General features: G+C 43.0%; 1 protein-coding gene across 3 annotated transcripts in view; it reads left to right on the top strand.

Annotated features, from left to right (window-relative positions):
• ETV6 (ETS variant transcription factor 6) overlaps positions 1 to 25,870 on the top strand; it is a 137,191-nt gene that overhangs the window by 71,090 nt on the left and 40,231 nt on the right. The window contains exon 1 of one of the 3 annotated variants that reach the window (XM_065672599.1): positions 11,571 to 11,659. The exons of the other annotated variants lie outside the window; for them this stretch is intronic. The gene's annotated coding sequence lies outside the window, so the exon portion shown is untranslated. Of the gene's footprint in view, positions 1 to 11,570; positions 11,660 to 25,870 lie in introns of those variants that run through there. 3 annotated transcript variants of the gene reach the window in all.

The raw sequence follows: 25,870 nt of genomic DNA, 5'->3' as shown, positions 1-25,870 counted from the left end.
TGGCTTCAAAGCTCTGTGTGCTGCTTGCACAAATGTGGATTTCTTGGGGAAGTCTTCCAAGTCAAGATTTACAGGGGTGCTTTAGATGCATGCAAAACCTGAGATTTATTGACTTTTGTATGGTTACCACGTGGCTCAAAAGCCTTTGTCCCATGCACACTGTAGGTGTGTATAATCATGGAATAGATTAGAGTTGAGACCTAGAAGATGCGAGGGAGGTGAGATGAGTGAAAGGATTACATGTGGAGTTAGGGAATTATAGAGTAGGTGTTTTCTGTAAAACCAAGAGAGGAGGGTAGGCAAGATGGCACCAGTCTGCTCTGTGAAAAAAGAACAGGGATCCAGGCATAAGCTACCTGCATTGGGACAGAAAAGTGGCATATTTGGCATCACGTGACTTGCAAATGCGTGCAAAGCACACTATTCCAGCAGAAGAACTTGATTTTCTGAAGGCTTAGTCAATGAGTATGAATGAATCAATATACACTTATATTTTATTGGATGATAATCAAGTGGTGAGGCTCATCAGCAGAATGACGGATGTGGTTTCTTTATCTGACTGTCAAACGGAGAGTTTATGTGTCATTCTTCACTTACGTGAGTTTGCCCAAGGCTTGCATTATTGGTAAAAACTGTCCCATTTGCTGTATTTAATGATCTACAGGTTATCAAGCCTTCTGCAATCCTTTACAGGCTGTGACACTTTATTGCATGATGCTACTTACTTTCCCTATCTAGAAGAAGGTCCTTTACAAGGATAAACACATTCATTCTTAGAAAATATTTTGAAATCTGCTGATGAAAGGTGCTTCTTTCCACTGTCTCCAGAGTGTTAGCAATAATTCTGTCTGAAGAGGATGAAAGAATAGGGAATATGGGTCAAAAGGCATTGACAATTAGAAGTTTATCTAATAGGCCTGCCTTTAGTGTAAAAGAGCTGCTACAATTTGAGTGACTGAAGGTAGCTGAAAGCGGGAGCATGCTTTTGTACTGAGCAATGGTGAGAGAAGCTGGAGCCCTGTAATATCTAATCTCACCCCATCTGCGTTTCCAAAGTCTGCCCTAGATGAATGGCAAGTCTATAGCATACAATAGGAACTCAGGAGAGCACAGAGAGCAATCAGAACATCCAGGGAGATCTTTCCTCATTTGTAGTTACCAGGACTTTGACTGGGGCTGCATCGTTGTTGACAGTTTAATTCTGCTCTGTGGTCCATGCCCCACATGGTCACAAGAGTCTGAGTACACTGAGAAAGATGATGGCTGCATTTTGGAAAACGTTCTGGAGCAATTACTGTAAGCAGGACTACTTGGCTTGTTTTTGTCAGTTCTAGTGGTGAGTACGCACACTGGGAATTTCAGAAAGAGGAGCTCTGACGCTGTTTCCTGTGTGGGATTTTGTTGCAAATTTCTCTGCAAGCACGTAAAAACAAATGCAGATTTTGTATTTTCCTCAGGATTTCTGTGGTATGAAAAGCAATATAATCTTAGTTCATTTTAAGAGGCACTGATTTGACTGTGTTTGATGTAAAGGTGGTTTCAATCTTACTGATGTCATTTCAGAAGGACAGTAATTGAACAGATATGCAGCAGCGCAAAACTTGTGTGAAAGGAAAAGGAGAATTAAGCTGGGATATTTGAGGCCAGTACCAGTATTTATCTTTTGTTTTAAAGGCCTGGACGCGTATTCTATTTAATTACTTCCCTTTTGTTACCTCACATTATTGATAGTTTACTGACCTGTGTGGTTTCTATCAAGCATAGACTTGAGATAGCATAGTAAAGATTACTCCTAAACGTACAAGTATAAAGAGATGGCTATTCTAATGAAAGTAGATGTCTTTAAAAAGCAACATTCCTTGGCAGTACCACAGAAGTGTCTTCGACTTTAGAAGACTGACTGAGTTAGAAAGGACAGGTTTTGCTAGCTGAGGGTTGTCTGGTTGTTTTAAGTGAGACTCAACAGAATCAGTCCAATAATGCACAAAAATTTCCAGCTTAAGTAAGCCATTGTAAGAGGAGGACAGAAGTTTTTCATAGTCCAGATATCTTCAGGAGCTTTAGAAAATGATGAATCAGTGTTGCTGGTATTGGTTCAGAGCGAGTATTTCCAGTGTGCTCTCTGGTGTTCTTAAGGTTACAGGAAATTAGGAAGTTCAGTCTGAGTCTACTACTCCTGTGGCCTTGGTTGTCCTGGACTAGATCCTGCTTCATCATATTCTATGCTTGTTGTGAGAGAAACAAGATACTGAAACTGGAATCCCCTTTGCACAGACAAGATGGTACATAAGGGAATCTCAGGATGCACTGGAGGAATTGTTCCAGTGGGATGATCCGTGTCCTCTGACTCTAAGCGTTAAATGTGGCCATAGGCAGGGAGACTGAGCAATTTCAACTGTATAAACTCTGGCTGCAAGACCTGAAGCTGCTTCTTCAAGAACTTCTTGTGACCCAGCACTGTCCTACCTCTCCTTCCAGTCCCCCCAAACACACTGGAATTCAAATGTGTTTCAAAGATGGGGTTTCTTATGCCTTAGACCTCTTATGGGTTTGGTTTGGCTTTTTAAACTTTGCTGTTCTGTCCATCTTATTGGTGTCGTCTTGATCATTCAGCACCACACAAATTAAACTTTTCCAAAACTTAGAAGATGGCCTAGCAGATGGAGGATAAACCCCATGTAACATACATCACAGACCCACTAAATGTCGATTTTTATTCCAGTCATGGATCAGTCTAGGGGGAAAATTAGGGGGGAGGGGGCAGTGAGGAGAGAGAAGGCTGGCTTAGGGGAAGGCTCATAGGTTTGGTTTGAGTCCAAATCATGCTAGCAGTGATTGTAAACAAACACTTGGTGGTGATTCAGTGGCTTCTGTTAAATAAATGGATGGTCTCTGTCCTGTCCTCAGTAAAGAACTATGCATGTGCATCCATCCCACATCATTAAATTTACCATAGGTGTAGCTGTGAGCTCAGGGCTAATCGGCCTGCCTGTGGGACTGGAAATCAAAGCAGATTCTCACAGCTCAAGATGGTCTCCCCGTGTCAGGGTTAGGCCATGGCTGAGGCAATATCATGTAAACTAGCGCTTCTCTAGTCTGCATTGTAGAGGCTTTGTTGATCATTCCACTCTTCAGAGCTGGTGCTTCAAGCTTTCTCACAGCACTGACTTCCCTATTGATATGGAAGTGTAATGAAAAGAGGCTGAGAAAACTTAACTGAATGGTGCAGCATCAGGAGGGGGAGGGAAGCCAAGAAAAACCCACTTGTCAGCTGAACAAATTAAAAACTTAGAAAAGTCAGCATTTTGTCAGTCACTCCACCCCCTGGCATTTCCTTCACGCTTAGGACTTTAGTCATCAATAAAACAATAATAACAAAACATGCACAAGGCGTCCAACTATCATAATTCTCTTCAACACAGCAAGATACTCTTCAACAAATAACTATTAAGAGATTAAGCCTCTTTTATTAATAAATTGTTTGGTATGCCAAAGACAATTTGTTTGACATTACTTTTGCAGGATTAAGGAGTTGAAGACCTTAACAACATGCTAATTGTCTATACCTGGCAGAGGGTAATACTCGACGCCATTGACAAAAGTAGCATTCACAGGAGATCCTTTGCTAATGTAGTCCTCGGTTTGGCTGCTAATAAAAGCATGAAAGTTTATATTATGATGATGCTTTTCATCCCAAAATCCCCAAATACCATTTTTGATGAGGGTCTTCCAAAATGCGTACGGTCCCCCTGAGGAATGCAGTGTTAGTGTTATTACTATTGTCCATGTCAGAGAAGAGGAGAACAGCATTTTCCCCAAATACTATAAACCAGGGGAATGTAAGGCCACTGCTGAGAAGTGCCAGTCTTGCCCTCCCATTGCTCAGGCTGTTATTCCCACCTGCATGCTGGCCACTGGCAAAATTTCTTTTTCCACCATGCAAATGTTCAGACTGAGAAATTCCTCTGGGTTAAAACTAGTATTGGGAGAAAATAGATTTTTTTGTGGTTCACCTTGATTGTTTCCTTCATCAGACTGCCTTACAGCTACTTGGAGCACTAAGAAGGTTTCAAGAGAGCTGTTTGAAAACTGGAACACGAGATGGGAGTAGGTAGGACTGATTTATTGTGGCAGTGCCACTTTAAACCAACCTAAAGAGCTCATAAAATTGTGGCCTGAGATACAGTTAACCTGTGTAAGGGCTTGTTCACACCACTCTCTTGGGCTTCTCAAAGTCAGCTCTAGTCTAGTGAGCTGTCATGCACAGGGTCCTGGTCAAACTGAGTCTTGTGCTGCTGCATCTGAACTGTAGCCAGTCTGGCCAGCCCAACTGGCTTGCCACTAAACCGTGAGTGCAGAGCAAAGGTGTCACCAGTAGTGCAAGATGCAGAATCCAGTAACCCTCATCTGTGTTCTCCAAAGCAGTGGAAAGCATACTGCCTGCAGCCTGATAATAGCACTTAATTGTTTTTTTTTGTCCCTTCTTTTAAAATAGCTGACATACAGGCACAAAGCCTGTATCAAATCTTGTAAAGAAACCCCAAGTCTTCATTATTTTCTGCTTTCTGAAATACTTCTAACCTAAAAGTCATGGAAGCTGAGATCATCCCAAGGAAAACTAGCATAAACATGAGGGGGAAAAGGCCCCTCAGGAAGACGTCTCAATCTCCTGCTGCTGTGTGGCTCTAAAAACCTTCTGTCTGGTCTCCACTGCTGAATTAGGTATCAATATAAAGTACACAGCTCTGAAGAGTGAGACAGCTTCACTTTCTTAGAAGCGTGATGGGGGATCGAAAGAAGTCAAGTGGCAATAAACTCTCTGTCAGCGATTTGCTTTACTATGCATCTGTCCAGCATCAGCTTTTTTTTTTTCTGGTGTACTGCAGGAAAAAATCTGCTACGTTGCTTTATTTAGGAAAGGTCCTTGTTTCACTGCATTATAAAAGCATTGGTTAGTGGGTTAGTGCCTGTAGAAATGGTCTGTGTACAGGTGCGTGCATGGGCTTGTTTAGCATGGAACACTGGGTCTCACCATTGGGTCTCAATATTCTGACTTTTACTGATGACACTAAGTGAATAACGTCACATCCCTTTGAGCTGGATGTAGAGGGAGGCACCAAACACCTAAGCCAGCACAGGAGATGTCATCTGCAGCCAACTTGTCAAAGGAAGCTCATCCAAAATTCAGGAGTTCGTATCCCTGGTGCTGGTTGTCACTTTACAGTCAACCTCATTCAAGTTTCTGCTGTGTAAATGAGAGGCATTATTGTTTTTAATTGCAGAGCTGACCCCTGTGCTTTGGATACTGAAAGTTCTGGCTTTTACCCTTATGTGTACTATGAGCGAGGCTGCGCACGTCGCTGGAACAGGTTGCCCAGAGAAGCTGTGGCTGCCCCATCCCTGGAAGTGTTCAGGGCCAGGCTGGATGGTGCTTGGAGCAGCCTGGTCTAGTGGAAGGTGTCCCTGTCCATGGCAGGGGGCTTGGAACTAGATTCTCTTAAGGTCCTTTCCCACCCAAACCAATCTGTGATTCTGTGATTTATGGTGACATTTTAGTTTATGTAAGAGTAGCAGCTTTTAGGAAGCAGAGAACAGACTCTGAAATTACAGCAAAGATCTTATTTACAAGTGATATCCATCAGTGTTACTCATCCATTGGGAGAGTCAGGCCTGGGAGAGGCTGGAGGATGCGGGTATTTCCCCTAACCCTATGTAGGACAGTGCAGTGGTAGTTGGGTATTGCTGTGGGTGGGAGGTGTTGGGGAATAAAAGAGTAGGGAAAGCAGTTCTGATGGCACCGGTCTTCTGTAGCTGCCTGCTCTCCATCTGGAGTTTATAGTTAGTGAATGAAGGCTCCTGTTTGTCACTGTCTGGAGGACAGATCAGGAGCTGTCTCATCTCATCTGCCTGTCCTCTCCTGTTCCTTCACTCTAAACCACATACAAGTCCTTAGCAAAATGCTGGTTAGGTGCAGAGAAGAGAAAGCTATAGTATTTTCCTCCTACCAGGGCTGCTTCCTGGTGGTTTTCTTGGGAGAGCACATTTTGGTGGTTACAGGCTGTAATCTACATTAGTGTGCCCAGCTCTGAGAGTGCTTCTTCCAACACAACTCCTGCTCACAGCTCTAAGCACATTTAATTATGTCTCAGCTTTTGTGCTGTCTTTCAGTTCAAGGAACTGCTCTTAGAAATGGCTATGGTTGTTAATAGTAAGCTTTGACCTGAAACAGGAATGAGGTGCCAAATGAGGTCACCCTACCAGTAACTCCTCTTGCTTATTGATTGCCTGATATGTGCATTTATCAGCAGATGATAAATGAGTGAAAAGGATTTCGTTGTGATGTAGATCAAAGTCAGTCAGCAATTTTTGTCAGCGGGAAGGAGCAAAGGGGTTATCAGTATGTGGACCTAATATGTCCATGTTCTCGGTTTATAGCTGGGTGTACTGATTGAGTTCTTTAGGTCATTCAGTGTGTGTGTGTATACATCTGCTTCGTCAACTTGGTGACTTGCAGAAATGTGTTGCAGCCTACTGTGGATTTTAAAAGATGGATCTTGATCAAATAGCCCATCATCATCCTGGCTACCTGATGCATTTCATCTGTATTTGTACTATGCTACATTGGAAACTGCAGTGATCCACGCACTACTTTGCACTTTATTTCTCTTTCTTTCTCTGTATTTACTTGCAGATGGGTGTGTTTAAGTATATATTCAAAATTCAGTGCCTTTATGTCTCACTGTCTGAGAATGGGAGAGGAAGATAGGGAGCTGCCAATGAGGAAATAGTGTCTGAAAGCTAGAAGAATGGAAATAGTGAGAAGCCAGGCACATATTTAGAGAGATGTAATGGGGAAAACAAAATCCTATTACAAATCTAAATGTCCCTAAAAGTCTTGGATCCCTGTTTGGAAACCTCAGGTACTTGTATGTGTACAAATGATTCGTATATCAAATTCCAAGTCCTCTACGGATTGTACAATGCCCATGGCAGGTTTTTCAAAATGCGTAAGGGTAATGACTTTTACTGGATAGGGTGTAACACTGGCACTTTCAACATAACAAATTGTCTGCTCCAGAGAGCAAAATATTCCAGGAAATGGTGCAATTGTATATTCAAAGTATAATAAAGCGATCACTAGAGCTTTCATGGCACTATTAGATGTTCAGGACAATAAGTAAGCGCTGAACTCACTGTAATTGTTGTCCATCTGGCAGTCATAGGTACCATGGGCTGAAGCTATCTTGTAGGACAGTTCTCTTGTCACACTGCCTTCCTTGGAAATGGGAGACATCTCTTGTAGTATCTGCTGTTTTAACTGTCTGATGCTTCTCCTTACTGCCTTGAATGGCTGCATATTTGCAGAGCTGTCACCTTGATGGGGGAAAGTAGCTGGAGTCTGGGTTGCACCAATACCTGTGTTATCCATCAGGGCTTGGTGACTCCCCAGAGATATTTTGTCTTGCAGTGAGGTTAGCTCTAAGGTCTCCTCATTGCCTTCGGGATTTTCTGATTTGTCTTTTTTTTTTTTTTTTTGTCTTGTTTTATTTAATTTATTTTTTCTTCTTTGTCTTTTTGCAAAGACCTTCTCCAAAGCAAATCACCTCTAAAAAAACCCCAAGATTACTTGTTCTTTATTCTTAGTAATCTGTTTTCCTTAGAGACTAAAGAAAAAGCTTTGGCTCTGAACCTGCAAGATTTGTGTGATCTAATGTTTGATACTAGGATGTAACATTTCTGTTAGTAACATAGGAACATATCATTTGTTTGCCTTAGTCTCCCAGATATGCCAACAGCGTCCTGGTCTGCATTAGGCAAAGCCTTGTGAGCAGGTAAGGGGAAGGTATCCTTCCCCTCTGCTTAGCCCTGGTGAGAACATCTGGAGTGCTGTGTCCAATCCTAAGCTCCCCAGTACGAGAGAGACACAGACAAGCTGCAGGAAGTCCGGTGAAGTGCTTGAAGTTGATTTAGGGACCGTAGCATCTAATAGTGAGGAGAAGTTGAGAACGCTGCAGCTATTTAGCCTCAAGAAGAGAAGGCTTTGCAGCTTCTTGTCAGTGTGTATAAATATTTGATGGAAAAAGAGTAAAGAAGACAGAGTCAGACTCTTCTCAGTGGTAAACAGTGGGCACAAACTGAGATACAAAATATTCCATTTACACATCAGAAAAACTTCTCTACTGGGAGGATGCTCACCCAACTGGCTGTGATCCTGAGCAACATGCTCTGGCTGACCCATTTTTGATCAGGGTCTGGACTCAGAGGGAACCTCTGCAGATGCCTTCAGTCTCAACTATTCTGTGATTCTGTGATACGTGCAGGCTGATGAACCCTGATAAAAAGCTTACAGTAAGGAACTCATGCTGCTGTTGATTGTTATCCTTAGTCTGCTGGGAGGTTAAAATATGCCAAGCAAAAGGAGTTGATGAAATAGGGAGAAGAGGATTTAATGGGACTGTAGTTGCTAATGAAGTTCCAGACAGTCTGGAATCACAAGCATTCACTAAATTATTTGAAAATCTAGTTTACAGGATATAATCTATTCCCTTTATTTTCCTACTTCACTGACATTCATTAAGAAGTTCTGTCTTTTAAATGGGAGGGTAAGCTCTAACTTCCCTTTTGCCACTTAAGAAAAGTTACAGGCTGAAGTAGTTGTCAAATTAGAACTTTAAAAGACGTTGTGTCGCATTTGCAGAGATGCCACCGAATAATTAAACTTAAGAGGGACCTCAGGAGGTCTCCTCTCCACCCTTATGCTAAAAGCAGGGTCAGCTACAGGGCCAGACAAGGTAGGTCTTTTAATCCTCTAAGGATGGACATTGCACTACATCTCTGGGCAACCTGGCCCAGTGCTTGAGTATCCTCATGGTGAAAAAGATCTTCCAGTCCAAATCTTTTGCTCCTTTATTTTTTTTTTTCCCCTTAGGCAACGAAGGTAACAAATAGGTGCTGCTGGGGGGTTTCACGAATGCGTAAGCAGTCTAGATCTCTTACTCTCTTGGGCACTTGCCAGAACTTCCCCTAGGCCCTTATCCTTATTTTGAAGCATGAAAGTGCATCTGGAAACCTTACCCAATATCTCCTGGGCTTCATAACTTTAAGAATTTGAAAGCTTTAAACTGAAATCTCTTCCCTTTCCAATATTGTTAACTTTCTTGCACTTATGAGCAATGATTTAGGATTTGGAGAGGCTTTGATTACAGGAGGGCGTGTCTCCTGAAATATAACCAAAGCATTTCTTTTTGAGCGTTTTCTTCTGCTAGCTTTGCTAATGTTAATAACGACGAGGTAAGATCAGATCTAGGGCCATAATTACATGAAATTTGCAAAGAGAGGAAAGATTCAGAATTCCTTTCACACCGCCTAGCACATTTCTAGGAAACTGCATCAGTGAAGTGTTTTAAGAAGGCAAAGAAAACATGTGTGTGGAATGTTAAAAACATTGCATCTGTGTGTATCAAATAGGCTTTACTTTTGAGTAACATTTAAGGTAGAAAATCTCACAAGTCAGCCCCAGTAGCATGTATTTTCATGTCTGACAGAGGCTAATTCGGTCATGCTCCTTACCCTAACTATAACTGCCTTTTTTGTGTGTGCGTGTATGTCAGTGTTTGCTTTTGCTCTGTCCGTTTCTTGCTGTTCTTAAGAACAGATATTTGCCAAAACAAATGTATGTGAGTGATAAAAGCTAAGAGGAATGTCTGTTGGACCACAGGAAATTTCCTGTGCAGGAAGAGATCTTGGGAACTTCCTGTGGAGCAGAGCATTGTGGGTCTGTTGGCAGAAGTCCCTTTACCACAGCTGCAATTAGCTAGATGAGGGTGGAAAATAGTCAGCACTGCCTTTTGCCCTCATATAATTCAAGAGAAGAGCCTGAACTAGACACTTAAAACCCCCACTGCTGCACGAGCAAGTGTTAAATCAAGAGTTGTGGGTTTGCAGATGATTACTCTTGTAACCAAAACCCAAGCATACAAGAATGGTGCAGAAATACAGGTCACTTTTCCTCCTACTCCCATACTTTTTGCCCACCTTACAGACTAACTTGGTTCACAAGGGAGTATCCCAAGGTTCGGGACTGCCAGGAGACCTTTTCAAGCTTGGTCCCGTATGCCTGAGAATGAAATGCGTCCTTAGTCTCTGCGTTTTGTACAACTCTATAGCCTGGTACCTTGCAGGATTTATGGGACATTGACAGTCAGCCTGTATCCTCCAGCAGAGTCTTCCCGTGTCAGTACTGTCCCTGCACCTCCTGTGAGGCTTCCTAGCAGATACTTCTCAGGCAAGTTCAAATCTTCATAGAATCCTAGAATAGTTAGGGTTGGAAAGGACCTTAAGATCATCAAGTTCCAACCCCCCTGCCATAGGCAGGGACACCTCACTCTAAACCATGTCACCCAAGGCTCTGTCCAGCCTTGGCCTCGCTGAAGAAGGTGCCGTAGAAAAAGCCACTGAAACGGTGCTTGAGGTCTGTGCTCCCTGCAGCTCTGTGTTAAATGTGGCATTAAGGCTATTGTCCCTCTTCAGAGGTCAAACAGCAGCTGACTGTAAAATCCAAACTTCGGTGTAATGTTCTCACCTGGTGATTTCTAAGCCTCTCAGGTGGCACGGTTCCCCTCACAGAGTTTAGGTCCTGTGGCCCAGCGCCCTTGCCCATGCTGCTTCAGCATTTGGGGTTCTGTTCTTACAGCTGTGTGCTTGTGCACTCTTCTTTTGTACCAAGGAACTCTTTGTTTGCTTACTGAGTGCTTCCCCACAGGAAATTTCCTGTGATGGAAAGCTCTGAGGAAGCTTCCTGCCAGCTGAGATGCTGCGGGGGGCAGATAAGGGAGGCACTGGGGCTGCAAACCGCAGCAGCTGAGGAGGGGTTGTCACCCAGCGCTGCCTGCTGGAGGAGGCTGGGTGGCAGGAACAGTCAGACGCTTTCTTGAGTGATGTAGAAAACCCACCACTGCTGTTGGCTGATGAAGTCTTTGCTAAACTGGGCACTGCAGCTTGGTGGTGTTGAGCCCGCTTCCCACATAGCTGCATGGAAGCTATGGATTCATTTTTAGAGCATCCTCGTGGGTCACCAGCCTATGGCTGTCCCTGGCAGTCTGGAGAACCACTTCGTATCACTTACTGGGATTTGCTCTTGCATTGGTACAGAAAGAGTGGTCTGGCTGTCAAGTAACTTACTACGAATGGCACCCCAGGCTCTGGCAGAGACCTCTTGTCATTTTGGGCAGGGGTTATGGCTTGGCCAGACTGGAGCTTGGTCATCTCCTAGGAACTGTGGCCTAGGAACTGAACTGAACCACTGCTGGAGCTGCAGCCGTGGTTCAGTGAGTCTGAGGCTGACAGTACAAAACTTACTTGGGGAAAGCACCCTGATACAAGAGAGATTTTCAGGCAAAGGCACGTGATGTCAGTGGTCATCTTATCACTTATGCGGTTAGGTGGTGGGACCTTGGGGAGCACTGAGGCTAATAAGATACCTGAAAATGACCTGCATCCTTCCACAACTCTTGCATTTAGGCTCACAGTGCCTCTGTTTCCTCACATCTAATGTCAGGAGGCGAGTGCTTCTTTCTACGCCCTTTGACATCTCTGCCAAGATCAGTGGTGGCTGCATGAGGACGTAGGACTTAAGAGTTGTCAGTCTGTCAGCACAAAGGTATGCCTGCCCCATAAACAATACTTGGAGCTTGCCTCTCACCAAACTACCCGTTGCTCTCCACAGTGTCCCCTTCAGCTCTTCAAAACGTTTCCTCTGCCCCTACAGTACCTCAGCATCCCATACAGTCTGATGCATTATCTGTACCATACAAAGAGTTTTTACAATCCCCCCACAAAGTTACTGGTTCCTGGTAACATGCCTTAAATCCCCTTTTTGTTAGTACTCTTTGCTGTTTGTGATCACTTGCCTGATTTGCTGTGTGCATGTAATTCTTGTGTGTTGATTTATGCCAGGAACCTATGGCACTTTTTTAATCAAAAGATGGAAAAGAGAATAATTTTCTGGACATTTTGACCTGACTGTTCCTGGTTTTCTTCAGAGCTCAGACTCTTGAATCTGGTAAAGACACTTCATTAGCTTCACCGCTTTTCTGTTTGTTGTACTTCAGAAATTCAAGCTGAGATCACATTAAATTGAACAACGAAGTCCTGAACTAAATTTTTTAGGTCCACTCCCTCTAGACTAGGAAAGGCAGATGTTTTAAGCTTTTCGTTTTCAATATGGCATCATTTCAATACAACCTTTATTCCACCAGCGTAACTGTTCCAGTTTGATTAATGGACCTGACTCATAAATGTGCGCAGGCTGGCCAGCTGGCCCAGCCAGTCACTGACTGGGTTGGTGAGATTGGCCAGCTGGCTGTCATTTCTTGGCTACTAGGGGGCCCCAAATTGCAAGTGCTGCTTCTAAGCTATGGGGCGAACAGGAATGAGCACTGCCTTTGGTCTCCTGGTAGGACAAAGAAACATCTTCAGGGTTATATGTAGCCATCCAGCCCCGTCTTGTGTAACCTGCCATGAATCGAAGGCATCCATGAAAAATGGTGAGATTTTCATGGGGTGAGTGGTTGCACCACTTGGTTTTCAGGTTTCCAGACACTTCCCATCATAAGAACTTGGTTCTGATAGTTTTGCAACTCTTGTACTTTTTAACTTCTGTGACTGATACCTTCTTTGCCAGGACAGAGAATAATATGTTGGTGTTGACTGATCAAAATGTCTAGTGCCCTAAGATCCAGAACAGGCTTTGAGGAAAAGAAGTTGTCTCTCCTGTGCTCTCAATACCCTTCTGCCAAGCCATGAGGATGGGAGAGGAGTCAGCCTGTTCACAAGCAAAAATGAGAACCCCCAACTTGGGGTCCGGGAGGGAGATCCTGTAGCAAGGGGGCTGGTCAAGGATACTGGCATTGTGCACTGGCACAATTAGAAGTGGAGGGAGAAGGACCTGAAGTTGAGCTAGGAGGATGGAATTCTTAATCATGCCCTTCCTCTGCTGTTACATACATCTGCTGCACAACTTGCTGGCAAAATCAATCAGGGTTTTGGCAAGGTGCCTCATGCCCTCCTGCCAGTGTTGGTTCATGTAACAAATGACAGTATATTCCTGCTGCTCCCGTTTGCTCCTTTAGCAAAAAGTAGCGAAGGTCTGTAGGTTGGATCTAAAAGCGCTGGCCCTGCTGCTGACCAATGCAGGTTTCATTATGATGCCATGGGGGAATTCCGTAGGGTTTTTTTCACCACTACTGATACTTCAAAAACAAGGGGAAAAATTACGCTTAATATATACGTTCTGCCTTACAGCTACTAAGGCTGTAAAAGTGAGGAAATGTCAGCATTAACGTTGCCCGTGCGTGCATTGATCCTTCAGTTATGTTAGTTTTGCATATGCATCAACATACGCAGCATCTAGCGAAGTCCCGGGACTGCATGAATAACTTTAGGAAATACTCATAAAGAGGAAAGGGGCTAAACCTTAGTCAGGAGAGAGGATAATTGCAGGAGAAAGCTATTAAGTCTGCAGGGACTCTTGGTCTGCTTGCTGGTATCTCAGCATGAATGATGTTTCGGCAGCTCACAGTTTGTCTGTAACCACGTCAGCTTTGGTCATGACAGCTTTGCTGGAAGGGTTGTCTAGAAGCATGTGAGTTTCTTCCTGGCTGCATTCATTATACGTGTGGGTTTGCTAGGTCAGAAGTGGTTTGTAGTAAATCACATAGGAGGCCTGTGGCTGGACTTGGGTTTTCCTGGTCCCTTGACCAGTGTCTTCCTTGCTACAAGCTTTTTCCTTTTGCAGCAGTATGCAGACCTACCTTTGCTTTGATTCATATTCAGTACCCCTGTGAAAATAACTCAGCTGTTTACATGGGATAGTAGGAAAGTATTTATTGTATTTTTAGCAGTCTGTGATGTAATTTAGCAGATGGAAAAAATAAGGAGGAGAGCCAGCTTTCTGCAGACCATCAATATGTACTTTGCAGGCTTGAGCTGGAGAATTGGTAAGCTAAACTGAGTCAGTTCAAAGATTGCTGAACAGATACACACACTACCAAGCTGGAAATACACTCATGAGAAGACCAGTTAAAGTGCCTCAAATCAAGAATAAGCTCTTCCCCTGACTGTAGTAGGCTTTGGGTTAAACCCTACTAGGTCCTAAGATGTTTGGTTTGGAGATCCACATAGTGTGCAATGTCTTTGTAAAGTGTGTTTGTCATGCTGGGGAGGTAATACATGAACCTTACCATGTACTTGTACAAGCTAAGCGTGCTACTGAAAGTCCAGGAGAAAGCACGGTCTTGATCATTCAAGCAATGTAATTGGTTTTAATAATTTATAATTCTAATAATACACTGGGAGATCTTCTGTAATATCTCGTGTAAACAAAGTATTGGGAAATACTGCATTATGCTACAGATTGGCTATTAAATATTTTTAGTGAAGTGAAACAGCTCAAGGCTGCAAAAAATGATCCAACTGGCAACTTAGTAAACTGAGAATTTGCACTGTTAGTTTGTAAATATAAATAGTGAAGTACAGAAGTGAAGTCATTAATAGACCTTATCAGTCAGAAAACTTTCTTGGCATTAGTTTTTAATACTATAAAAGCAGCTGTCTTTGAAAGAAAATTCCCCTTAGAAGATGTCAACACTACGATTTTTTTACTGTTACTCCAAACTATTCTAAGTTGGGGAAAAAAAAAAAAAGAGCTTTTAGCAGTGGTTATCAAAGCGATTCTCCTAACAGGTCTAGAAAACTTGGCTCACCCCAAAACTCAAAGTAGACGTTACAAGAAGAACTGTGAAACCACAGCACCAAAAAGTGGTTGCACCTTAAATGCAATAGGTTAATGGCAACCTTGAAATATTACACTTTTTTTCCCTTTTTATTTTTTCAGTGGTTCTGTCACTGTACAGTCAAATTAACTTTGTTAAGGACACACCAGTCTCCTGAGTGCCATGACTATTTTTTTCTTTCCCCCGAATTTACCACCTGTGGAGACTAAGATGCTGCCTCCTGTAGCAAAAGTTATGATGTGACCCCACCACTTCTGTTTTAGTTAGCTTTCATGAGCTGGGGATTTGGTAAAATACCAGTAAATTACATCCTTGTAATAGCTCTACATAGAGATTACAATCTAAGGAAACTCTCTGGACAAAAATATCGTATCTCTCCTGTTTGTGTGCATTATCAAACACAATGGGGTCCTGGTTTATGATTGCAACTGAGACACTATAATTATGCAGAATAATAATGCCAGGCCTATTGAATTAAATGATGAAGATCATTTGATTTCAATTAGGACAGCACCTCCTGGCCCTTTACAGGGACCAGGTCCTCATTGTGTGAGCTGCTGTCGTTTTGAAATAACTGTGTTCTGGCTTTCTGTACAAACAGGGCATCAGGCCCACTGGTTTATAGATACTAGATATTTTTAAGCTGCTATGAAAAACAAGGCGAGGGCTTGTATGGTTACTGAGAACTTCATAATGTGTGAAAATCTCTGCATAATCCTTTCCAGAAGAAAAAATTTGGGATTAGAGAGACACCCCCACCCCCAAGTTAAAAATATGTATTAAAGAAAATCTGAACTAAGAAAAGAACAGATTTTTACCCCTTTCTTCCCCTGAATGGCAGTTACCTGACTGAGAAATCCCACTAAAATCACTGGAACTGCTTGTGTAAGTAAATGCTCACACGAATATGGGTTAAGCAATGCAGCCCTCCATGTCTTGTTTGTTATGTCAGTGTCACATTTATTTAAATTGATGCACTTTGGTATTCATCTTCCTTTCCACTATTTATGAGGGTTGCTTTGCAATTTTACATTTATCTCAATGTTGACACTAAAAGTATGAATATCACTTACACTTTGGTTCAGAATTGCTTTTAGTTTGAAGAAATTTCAATTGTTTCTTCTGAACAAATATAATTAGGAGGCTTTCATTGAAAAGCAGAAAGAAAACCCACAGCTATTTTGACTGAATGTAAAAGGAACCTACACAGAAAAAACAGAATCCTTTTTGCACTAACAGCAAATATTTCTTTATTTAATGTTGTGCAAATAAGAACACTTACCAAAATGTACAGCAGCTCTTTACAAGAAATAAATCAATAAGTGTATAATAAAATGAATACTGGGATTAACTACAGATAAGGTTTTCCTGAGGCTTCTCTGGCACATGGAGAAATGCCTGAGAACTGGTGAAGTGGGGAGAGAATGAAAAAGAAGAGAAAAAATATATGCAAAGCCACTTGGGTAGAGTTATGCAAATGACCTTATCAGGGCAAGCAAAAGGCTTCTCCATTGTGTCTGCCAATTAGGAAATAGCAGCTATGGACATATTCAACTCCCTCTTCTTGGAGACGCAGCTTTAGCCTGTCATTTTGGCAACCACACCATGACAGGAGATTAAAAATTATCTCCTCTTTTATGTCTTTTTAAGGGGTTGGCAGAGATGCCAAATGAATCCTGGATGGGGCAAGCACCCTGATGGCATCCCAGTACCATTTTTTCAATTTCATATGGATTCTAGCAAACCAAGGGAGCAAAGAAACCACTAGGCTTTGACGGGGGTGTAGAAATATTCCCAGGTTTCTTTGGGGACACTGGTGTCTCTCCATTCTGAGGAGAGAAAGAAGGAAGTAACACTTCCTGCTGTTCAGCCCAGCTCAGACTGCCTGGTCCAGGTGTGCTGCTCTCTCTTTCTCTTACCTCTAATGATTAAATCCAATGTCACAGTCAGTCAAGCTGAAGGGAAATACAAGAAAGCAGCATCTGATCTTATGCAGTGTTTTCCAAACACCGAAATGTGTCAGGATTCATGAAGTGTTTTGATAATTAACACAAAAGGAAGACGATATGTTCAAAATGAGTAACACAAACCTGATACTGTGGGAAATATTTCTCTCCCTTTTGGTGCCTTGCATACTACTCAGCACTGCAGCTAAATTGTCGAGATCACCACTGATTTCCTTGGGAGGCGCAGACATGCTTTTCAGGATTGCAAACCACTGTTTTCAAACCTTTGAGCAGGCATTAACTGGTCACTCATTTAACATTCACCTTGGTGGAATAAGTTCATGGTCAGTATGATATGTTCATCAGGATTTTTCATAGCTAGGGTTTGAGTGTGCCCAAATTGTCTGGAGGCAGCTGGAGGGTACGGTGAGATGAATGGGTTGGCTGAAGTGTTACACTATGGATTGGGTGCACACCCTGAGGGTGCATCCAGTTTGTTAATGTTGCTTTATTCAAGTCGCTGCTTCCCAGGCTTAAAAGATAAACCATGTGAGTAGCATTACTTAAGCAAGAGGGCAAAGACTGAAAAAACAGTGGGATATTTCTGCATGTTAAAGCAGAGCAGGATGCAAAAATAAGAACCCAAACAATTTGTCTTTCTCTCCTTATCCTCATAGTGAGAGAGAGAACATCCTGGGTAGAAGTACAGGATTTAGTGGAGGATGAGAAGAGTTGGCAGAAATGTGTGCACTGGAAATGCCAGGGTGCAGGACTGTGGGACCAACCAACCCAGCAGGATGCTGCAGATAGCGGCTTTCCTCAGTACCCAACAAAACCCCTGAGCCTTGAATGTCCTTCTTGTTGTATGGAGATGCAGGCTGTGCAAAAAAAATCAACTCGGGCCTTCAAGACAGTCAGTGACCTGAACTAGAGAGAGCTAGAAATTTTGATGCAGAGGAGCTGGGCTTCCTCAGTCTCAGTGAGAGTTGGCAGTGCGTCTGCCTGTGTGAACAATACAGTGTGGGGGGCTGAGTTCACGTGTGTGTCTTTGCCAACAACAAAAACAGGAGAGAAAGAACTGTGTCTCAGGAAATGCTGGTACTTCATGTGCAGCTTTGGGCTAAGTGCTCTGCTGATATACCCTCTGCCATGAAAATCCCTTCTCGGAACACAAAACTGAAGCAGCAGCAAGATGCTGAGATACACAAAAAGATCTCAGTGGGCATTGTCTTGGGCTCTGGCTTTACTAATGTCTCAATCCATTCTTTTAGATCCCTTCTTTGTTGTTAGGTTTTCAAAATACTTTTTTTCTTCAAAGCTACTTCCTATATGGACTTTTTAATGTCCCTTACTGAGAACAACCTGTTTCCCAATATCTTTTCTCTAGGTTAGCAATTGTTACAATTGCTGCAAGGATGGCATTTAGCAAGGAAGGGGAGGCAGTGAAGCGACACTTGTTCTGCATGCCAGCCCTTCTCTTACACACAGAGGCTCACTTATAGTTCTGGGAGAGACGGGGGAAAACCAGAATAACAGTGCTGTGATGGGGTTTTGTTCAACGCATGCTGCTCACTCCTTGTTTTCTTTCTGATAACACCAAGGTATTTACGTGCAAACAAAAGACTCCTCTTGCCGAATCAGCCTCCTCCTCCTACCTGATTCCGTCAGCAGAGTCGCAAAAGCATGACTGTGACAGCACTAAATGAATAAGGGTGAGGTTGGGCAGACAAAAGAAATCTCCTCATGCAGTGTGCACACCTCGGGTACTGGGGAAAATGGAAATCTAGACAAAATTCAAAGCAAGACATCAACGAAACATCTTGTTGAACATTAATCATGGTAGTTTCTTCTGAGAATGAATCCTCAAGTAAAGTAATGTTTCAGGAGCTACATTAACAAATTTGATCTGAGCAGGGAAGAGACAATATTGAACAGGACCAACCCAACAGTTGCCCTTCCAGCTGCTTCAGAGGAGGGTGTAAGAAAGAAATGCAACAATTTATTTAAGAGTAACCCAGCCCACAAAGAAACCTTTACCTGAATTTCCACTGTTTGCTTATCCAGACCCCTGAATAACAGGGGTGTAAATCTTTTCTGAAATGGCATCCATGCACTCAGAAACTCTGCATGGTGTCAAACTGTGTTTTCATGAACATGCAGTATTTGAGTCCATATGCTCTATGTTTATTATCTGTCAGAGTGGTGTGAGACATCTAGAGTCTGCAGATTTTTTCAGGGCTTCATGGGAAAATTTTTGGCACTTTGCATTCCCTAATGTCATTTTGTGTGAAATTGCTGAAGAAGACTTCTCCCCCCACCCCTCAAATTGACAGTGTGCCCGTGTCTGCATTTCTGTACCATGCTGTCAGTGCTAAGCCAGTTGACCCCAGTCATGTGAAAAAATCAAAACCATGTTAATAAGCAAAGCATTTTACAGAAGTAGTTTTCCACTAGTAGCTTGTTAAGAAGAAAGGAAAGACCTGGAATGTCAACTTGCTTTGCACTGACGGCATGTATCTATTAATTTAGTAATTTCTGTAGTCTAAGAATTAGAAAAACAGGCATGAAGAAAAAAGTTAGAGCAACTTGAAAAGTTAGGTTAGAGGGGATCCTTTCTTCAAGACATAGTTCACTATCCTGTCCTACCTTCTTACTTCTCAAGTTTGTCTTTCTACTTGCCCCACTCATACATGTGCACACTTCGATCCACAGTCTGAAAGGCTTATAATCTGTGCATTCCTGTTGCAGTCTGGATTTGGCTTGTGTGCTGTAGTTACCAAGAAACTTTCCTTCCTCTAACCTAATATCCAACAGAATTTCCAAAATTCACTATTGCTGGTACGGTTGTCAAAAACAGCTTTCATGCGGACTTAATTTGTGACACGGTTGGCTTAACCAAAGAGAGGATATCCAGGCAAGTAGGACAGCAGATACCACAGCAGATGTCTGAACTTAGCTAACTCCAGGTGCATGACCAGTAGGTTCATATTGTGGATTTTTAGGAAGATGTTCCATCTTGTGCAAGTTGGTTATGAATCAGTCTTCCCAGGAGAGCAGAAACTTGAGATGACTTGGAGGTTATGATACAAAAGACTGAAGCTAAACTGGTTTGGACATCGTAAACCAAGCAAGTCTTGAAGCACTGGAAAAATAGAAGAGAAATTGCTACTTTATAGAGACACCTCTGTTGCTTTCCTGACTTTACTGTGATTGTGTGAGATTCTGTGAACAGAAGTGGTGTGTGAACAGAGAACACCTATAAATCTGTATTTTTGCAACAGATACGTAGTTTGACAAATGTCCTTCACAGAGCTGGTTGAAATTTGCCAAAATGTGGGGGATTTTAATTAGACAAGTTGATGAAAAAGTGTTCTAACTACATTCTCACAATATCCACTTAGTAAAAAGTATATGAGGATTCCAGTAGTTTCAGTTGGCTCCTAGGAAGATCAGCATTGTATGCACACCATCATGCTGTTTCCTTTGCTTGTACATTCAATCCCTTCCCTCTCCTGTCTGTTTATATTGCCATGTCCTCCAGGCAGGGACTCCTCTTTATTCAGTGTTTTATACTACCTGGCACAACTGCCAGCCATGCCCAGAAGCCATTAGATGTTACTAAATGTTTCTGACAGGGGATATAATTTGATTCTCTTTCACAATACTTAAGAAAAATAAGGTTGCTACCCCTCACCCCTTCAAAGGAGGGGGCACTGGTAGTGGGACTGAGAGGGGTAACTTTCTCACCCTTTCCTGTTGTCACAGCTCCTCAGCTGATCTCATCTCAGCTCTGGGGCTCCCAGCTGCAGCATACAGTGCCCCTCTCAAGAGACAGAAATACCCTTTCCATCAGTCCATCTGCAGTAGTTTGTTGGTGATAGCAAGCACCGCGATGGCTGTCTTTCCTGTAGGAAAGGAAGGGTGGAAGGAAGGACAGCACAAGATAGCTTCACTGACATTGAAGTTACTAGGTGTCTATACTAGCACAATAGGTTTAGAGGATATTAAGAATTGTTAATCTGCGATGGTATCAGTTACCCATTGTTACCAGTATGCAGTCTCTCTCACAGCACCTTTACCTTTGCAAGAAACCTGTAAAGCAGGATGAGACACATCCTCCTTGTGAATTATCTCATCCATTTGTTTTCCTTTTCATGAAGCTTGATCCTCTACTGGAAATGCGTAGGTAAATTATTTGCCTGTATTGACATTGCAATAATTTTTCCAGCCCTGGAAGCAAGCCCTTCTCAGTGACATCATCAGGAGTAAACTTAGGTAATACAGCAAGCCCATGCATTTTTCAGTGACATTAGATGTTCTATAACAGTACTAGCTGAAGCATTTCCTCCCCTTTCTGTCACCACATCCAGCTGCTATTCCTTTTGCAATTTGCTACCTCCCTGCCAGTTGTGTTGACCTAACTGTTAGTGCAGCTCTTAATCAGCTCACAAAGATGATCTGGCAGAAACCAATGAGTATATACATAAGTAAAGATTATCTCTCTCATCAAGATCACAGAATAGCTCCTTCACCAATTGCACTGGCACATTGAAGGAGTAGGCAGAAAACAATACGAAGTCAGCATTGCCACTGAGTAACATACTATTGTATGAAAAGAGCTGGTTTGAAGGACAGTATAGTGATTGCAGACATGCCAGCACTGAGATAGAAATCATTATCCCTTTTATTCTAATATACCCAGTTCAGGAGAAGGCGTGTTTCCCTCAAGCTTAAGACTCCAGCATGACCCTTGTGAAGCTGGAGAAAAGCAACTAAATGTGTGTATTTCTGAGATCCAAGGCTGTCACAGAGAGGTAGCCATAGCTCACACAAGTGTGTATCTGCCCTGCAGGCAGAGGTGAGTCGGTGTCACAGCTGCCCAGAATTTGCTGAAGCAATAGTACCCCAGTCTTCAGCATGAATTAGTCACCGTGGTGTCAGGCAGGCTATGCTGAACATGCAGCGTATGTTCCTTGTCCTTGTTGTGGTTGGCACCTCAGGGAGCTAGTTCAGAGAAGCACCCCAGGGATGCCTGCAAGTGCTGCAGCCATGGCTTTGTGCAGCCTGCACAAGGCTTTGAGACACACAGCATTCTATCTCCCACGGATCTTGCCTGTTGTCCCAATTAACAAACTTGATTTCTGATTCTTTGGGAAATATTTTCATATAGGCCCAAACAGAAGTAATACTTCAACTTCATAAGACTTACTATTGCCCAGAAATAATAAGTGGAAGCCAGCTGGGTTTGGGGGCCTAATATGAGAAGTTAGTGGGTGTGCTGACTAGATTCTGAGCAAGCAGGAGTTAAACCCTAGAGAGGAAGCAATTCTCAAGCTGCAGCAAGGATAATCATGATAATTTATCATCTGATAATCAAAGAGCACACACTTAATTTGTTCTCATTATCAATGTATTTCAAGCACAAGTACTTAAGTACAAGAAGCGTTTCTGTGCACAAGTTGCACTGGAAGTGTAGAGATAAAGGGGCCCATGCAAATGCAATGCAGTTGTACTTCTCCTCAACGAGCAATGTGTTGTTGCGGAGTTTGGAGTCCGCCTCAGTGGCCTCCTTGTCCCCCTGGATATGGAAAAGGGCCCCCAGCATCAGGTTGTTGTAAACACTTGACCTTTCTCTAGGACATCAGTGTCTTCTTGGAGAAATGACTGACAGTTTGTAAGAGCTGCAGGGATTTAGTTCATTAAGGAACCATCAAGAAATGAAGCTAAATCAGGAGTTTTTAATCATGTCAGAACTCTGGTTTGCAGCATCTTGGGAGTGGGAAATGTCTGCAGCATGCTAAGAGCAGGCTTTTACCTCCTCTTCTGAAGCCCAAGATGTGTTTTGGAACTGAGTACAGTGTGCAGCCTCCAGAGCTGTGATTTGCACCATTTCCCCCAGTTATTTAATATTTAATGTCACCTGAAGGCAGGTTTTCGCATAAAGCATAGAACTCATATACTGGTGGATTGAAACAGGCTTTTACAGCCCTCCTGGATGGGGTCTGAAGGAGAATGCCTGCATAAGCAAGAATCAGAGGTCCAGAAGTGAAATCAGTTGCAGTAGATGTAAGACATGCTTTTACCACATGCTGGTGGTAAAACTTTCGCTACACTGATTTGCTTAATGGTTACAGGCAAAGTAAGCCATGGCTCTGGCTGTGCTGCCAAAATCTGCTGCTTTTACAGTAGCAGGACAAGTGCAGCTGCAGCGCGCAAGGCTTGGAGCCCCGGCACAGAGGAGGCCAACAGATGACATCTTGCTGTCACAGCATAGGCCGTTCTGTAGCGGAGCTGGCCTCATGTTCCCTGGAAACAGCCTGGAAAACATGCTCTTTGTGTACACACTCTCCCCTCCCCAACTCTCACAATCACAGTTGAGGTAGGAAACAAAGTCCCAGCCAAAATTCCTCAAGGGAAAGAGACCCAACTTCTTCAGGATGTGAGCCTCTGAGAACAAAATCTCCTTGTGAGAAGAAAGCAGCTTCTTAATACAGGAGGATTACAGTGTCTTGTTTTGTTGGTGGTGGTATTTGGTTGGCAGTGAAACGGAGATTTCAAAACTTTCCACTTGATTCAGCTGTACAAAAAGCACTCCCTAACATCTCTTTTCCAGAATGGTAGAATCACCTCTAAGTCTGCAGCCACTGTAAGATGGAGGTGACCTAGCTGGTGACAGGTTACAGTAATAAACTGCTGAAAGGAACTATTTGATTTTTTTTTTAACAGCTGTATTCATTGCTGCTAGCAACTGTTTCTTTGGGTTTTCACATCTTTCTGGAGTGTTGGTTAGGCACTTAAAGCTGGAGCTTTGAGTTCCGTCACCAGCATTACTGTGGCATACTGTAAGCATGGTAATAATCCAAGCACCCGTCTCTACTGCACAGCAATTAGACAGCAGGCAAGAGACTTAAGTAAAACCATATGTAGGTCAAGACTACCAAGATCAATTTATTTCTAATTGCTTACAAATTTTCAACACCCCAGCCAGGGATCAAGGCTATTTGTATCGAAGAAACAAGCATGTATTGACAGTTCACTCTTAATACAGGTTTGGGGGTCTTACTTTAAAATTACTCTTGCCAGGATGCACCAAGCGAGTGGCACAAAAAGCAGGAAGAAAAGTAGGTGTTAAGGATGTAAAGATGCTCTTCATTTGTCCAGTTGTAAAAAGGAGCAGAGTATAGTTCCTAGATTTGATCCCTCCTATGATAGATTCAATGTATGGGCAGATGTCCAATGACTCTGTGCCTCACATCTATAAAACAGATATAACAGTCTAATCTCTCTGCAGTTGAAAGGCACTGTATGGTGTAAATGAGTACTAGTAATATCAGCAGTGGCTGTATCCAGTTCAGGAAGACTGAAAAGGATGTTTGTTAGACCTGAACTTTGACCTGGATTAAGGTAAATTGGGTTGAAACAATAAAGAGTTGCTGAGAAGAAAATGGAAGTTCTTATAATCTCCTTGACTTCTGCTTGCAAAACTGCTTGCTTCTGGCAGCATTGTCTTCTGAGCTAGCTAACCTGTGCCACTGTTGGCACTCAGCTGGCTTTTGTATAGGATACAGGTTTTGCACGTACAAGGGAAAAAGCAACAGAAGACGTTTCTTTCAGCTCCTTTTGGAAAGGAGCAGTAGGAAAGCAATGTCTGCTCCATGGAAAACAGCCAGCAATTGGTAGAGAAGGAGTCAGGAGTGGATTAAGACTATAACTGGGAGCAGATCCAAACCAACATTTCCCCATTCCCCATCCCCCTGCCAGCTGCTTGTTTTGCACAGGCCTCTCTGGTAGGAATCCTGTGGTCACCTGCCCTCTCTGCCTGTGGGCACAAGATGAGCAAACAGAGGGGTCTGGGACCCAAGCAAGTTCTTCCCTGAGTGCAGCAACCACCGTAGTAGCTGATGCTTGCAAGTGAGCTGTACAGCAGCACTGTGCTGTCCACAGCTCACTGACTCATGGTTATGCTCTGGTCTTCTCTGAATGTGGTGCCCTGATGCAAAAACCCAGCCTTCACCCTGCCCTGGAAGCAGACCACTTTTCAGGCTTTTAGGAAGGTTTTGCAGACAACATGAAAGGAAGCTGGAGCCGTTCTGTGCCGTTCTTGAAAGCTCTTGGACATGGCTCATGGAATGAGTGCCTAGAAAACAGGCTGGTCTTTTCATCACCTCTGCAGTTGCTCACTTGTTTAGCTGGTAGCTTTTCCTTTCCAGAACTTCAAACCCTGGCCACTTCAGCATACCTACCGATACCATTTATGTAGGCTGGTTTGCCCCTTTCTGAGTGAATTCTCATTTCAGGCCTCTAACTGCCTGTCAACAGCAGGTGGACTGCTCCAGCATGGTAACATTTTCTGTGACTGATCCCAAAATGGGTCAGCTCACAGGGCTACATCCTAAGGTCCACTTTTTCTGTAAGTTAGCTCCAGAGGATGCAGGGGGAAGCACAGAGGCAGTTGCTGTGGGTCAAATACTGATTTTGCTTACAAGAAATGGAGCACAACTGGCCACATTAAATGACTGGGTTGCTTGAGTTTTTATTCTGACATCAAGTCAGAATACAAACTCTAAGGACATCAGGAATTGGTCTGCAGTGTTAAGAGACTTTTCTGTTTCTGGGGTTGGGGTCTTAGACATAGCTGAGTAATTTTGTGTAAGAAAGTTACTTTATTTACTAACCTGTATCTGCAAAGAAAAGGGTTCAGCTATAGAGTGAGAAAGAATATATTCTTCATGTTGAATTCTGTGGAGTGTGGCCTTTCCTCCCTCCTTCACGCTTACATAGTCTTCACATTTTGTGGGGGTTTTGTAGTGGTGATTTCATCTGCTATCATTTATCAGCAAGCTATCAGCCCAGAGAGCTAATTTAGAGTCCTGCTCGTGCATTTGATCAGCAAATGCAAACCATGTGTAATGTCAGCAGGTCAGGGGAGGTGATGGAACATGGGATTTTCACCTCAGTTCCAGAAAGGGCCATAGTTGCTTCCAGGAAGCAGAGCTTGGCACTGGGTGTGGGGAATCAAAAAGATTTATTTCCCTGTATGAGAGCACAGAGCTTGATCATTCTAATCGAGCATTTTCCAATCAATATGTTTCTTACGGGCTTTCCAAAGGCTGCATTAGAAAAGCAATTTTA

The sequence above is a fragment of the Lathamus discolor genome, chromosome 1 (assembly GCF_037157495.1).
Source record: "Lathamus discolor isolate bLatDis1 chromosome 1, bLatDis1.hap1, whole genome shotgun sequence".
NCBI classification, from domain to species: Eukaryota; Metazoa; Chordata; class Aves; order Psittaciformes; family Psittacidae; genus Lathamus; species Lathamus discolor.
Note: the sequence above shows the minus strand (reverse complement) of the source record. Positions and strands in the feature narration are given on the sequence as shown.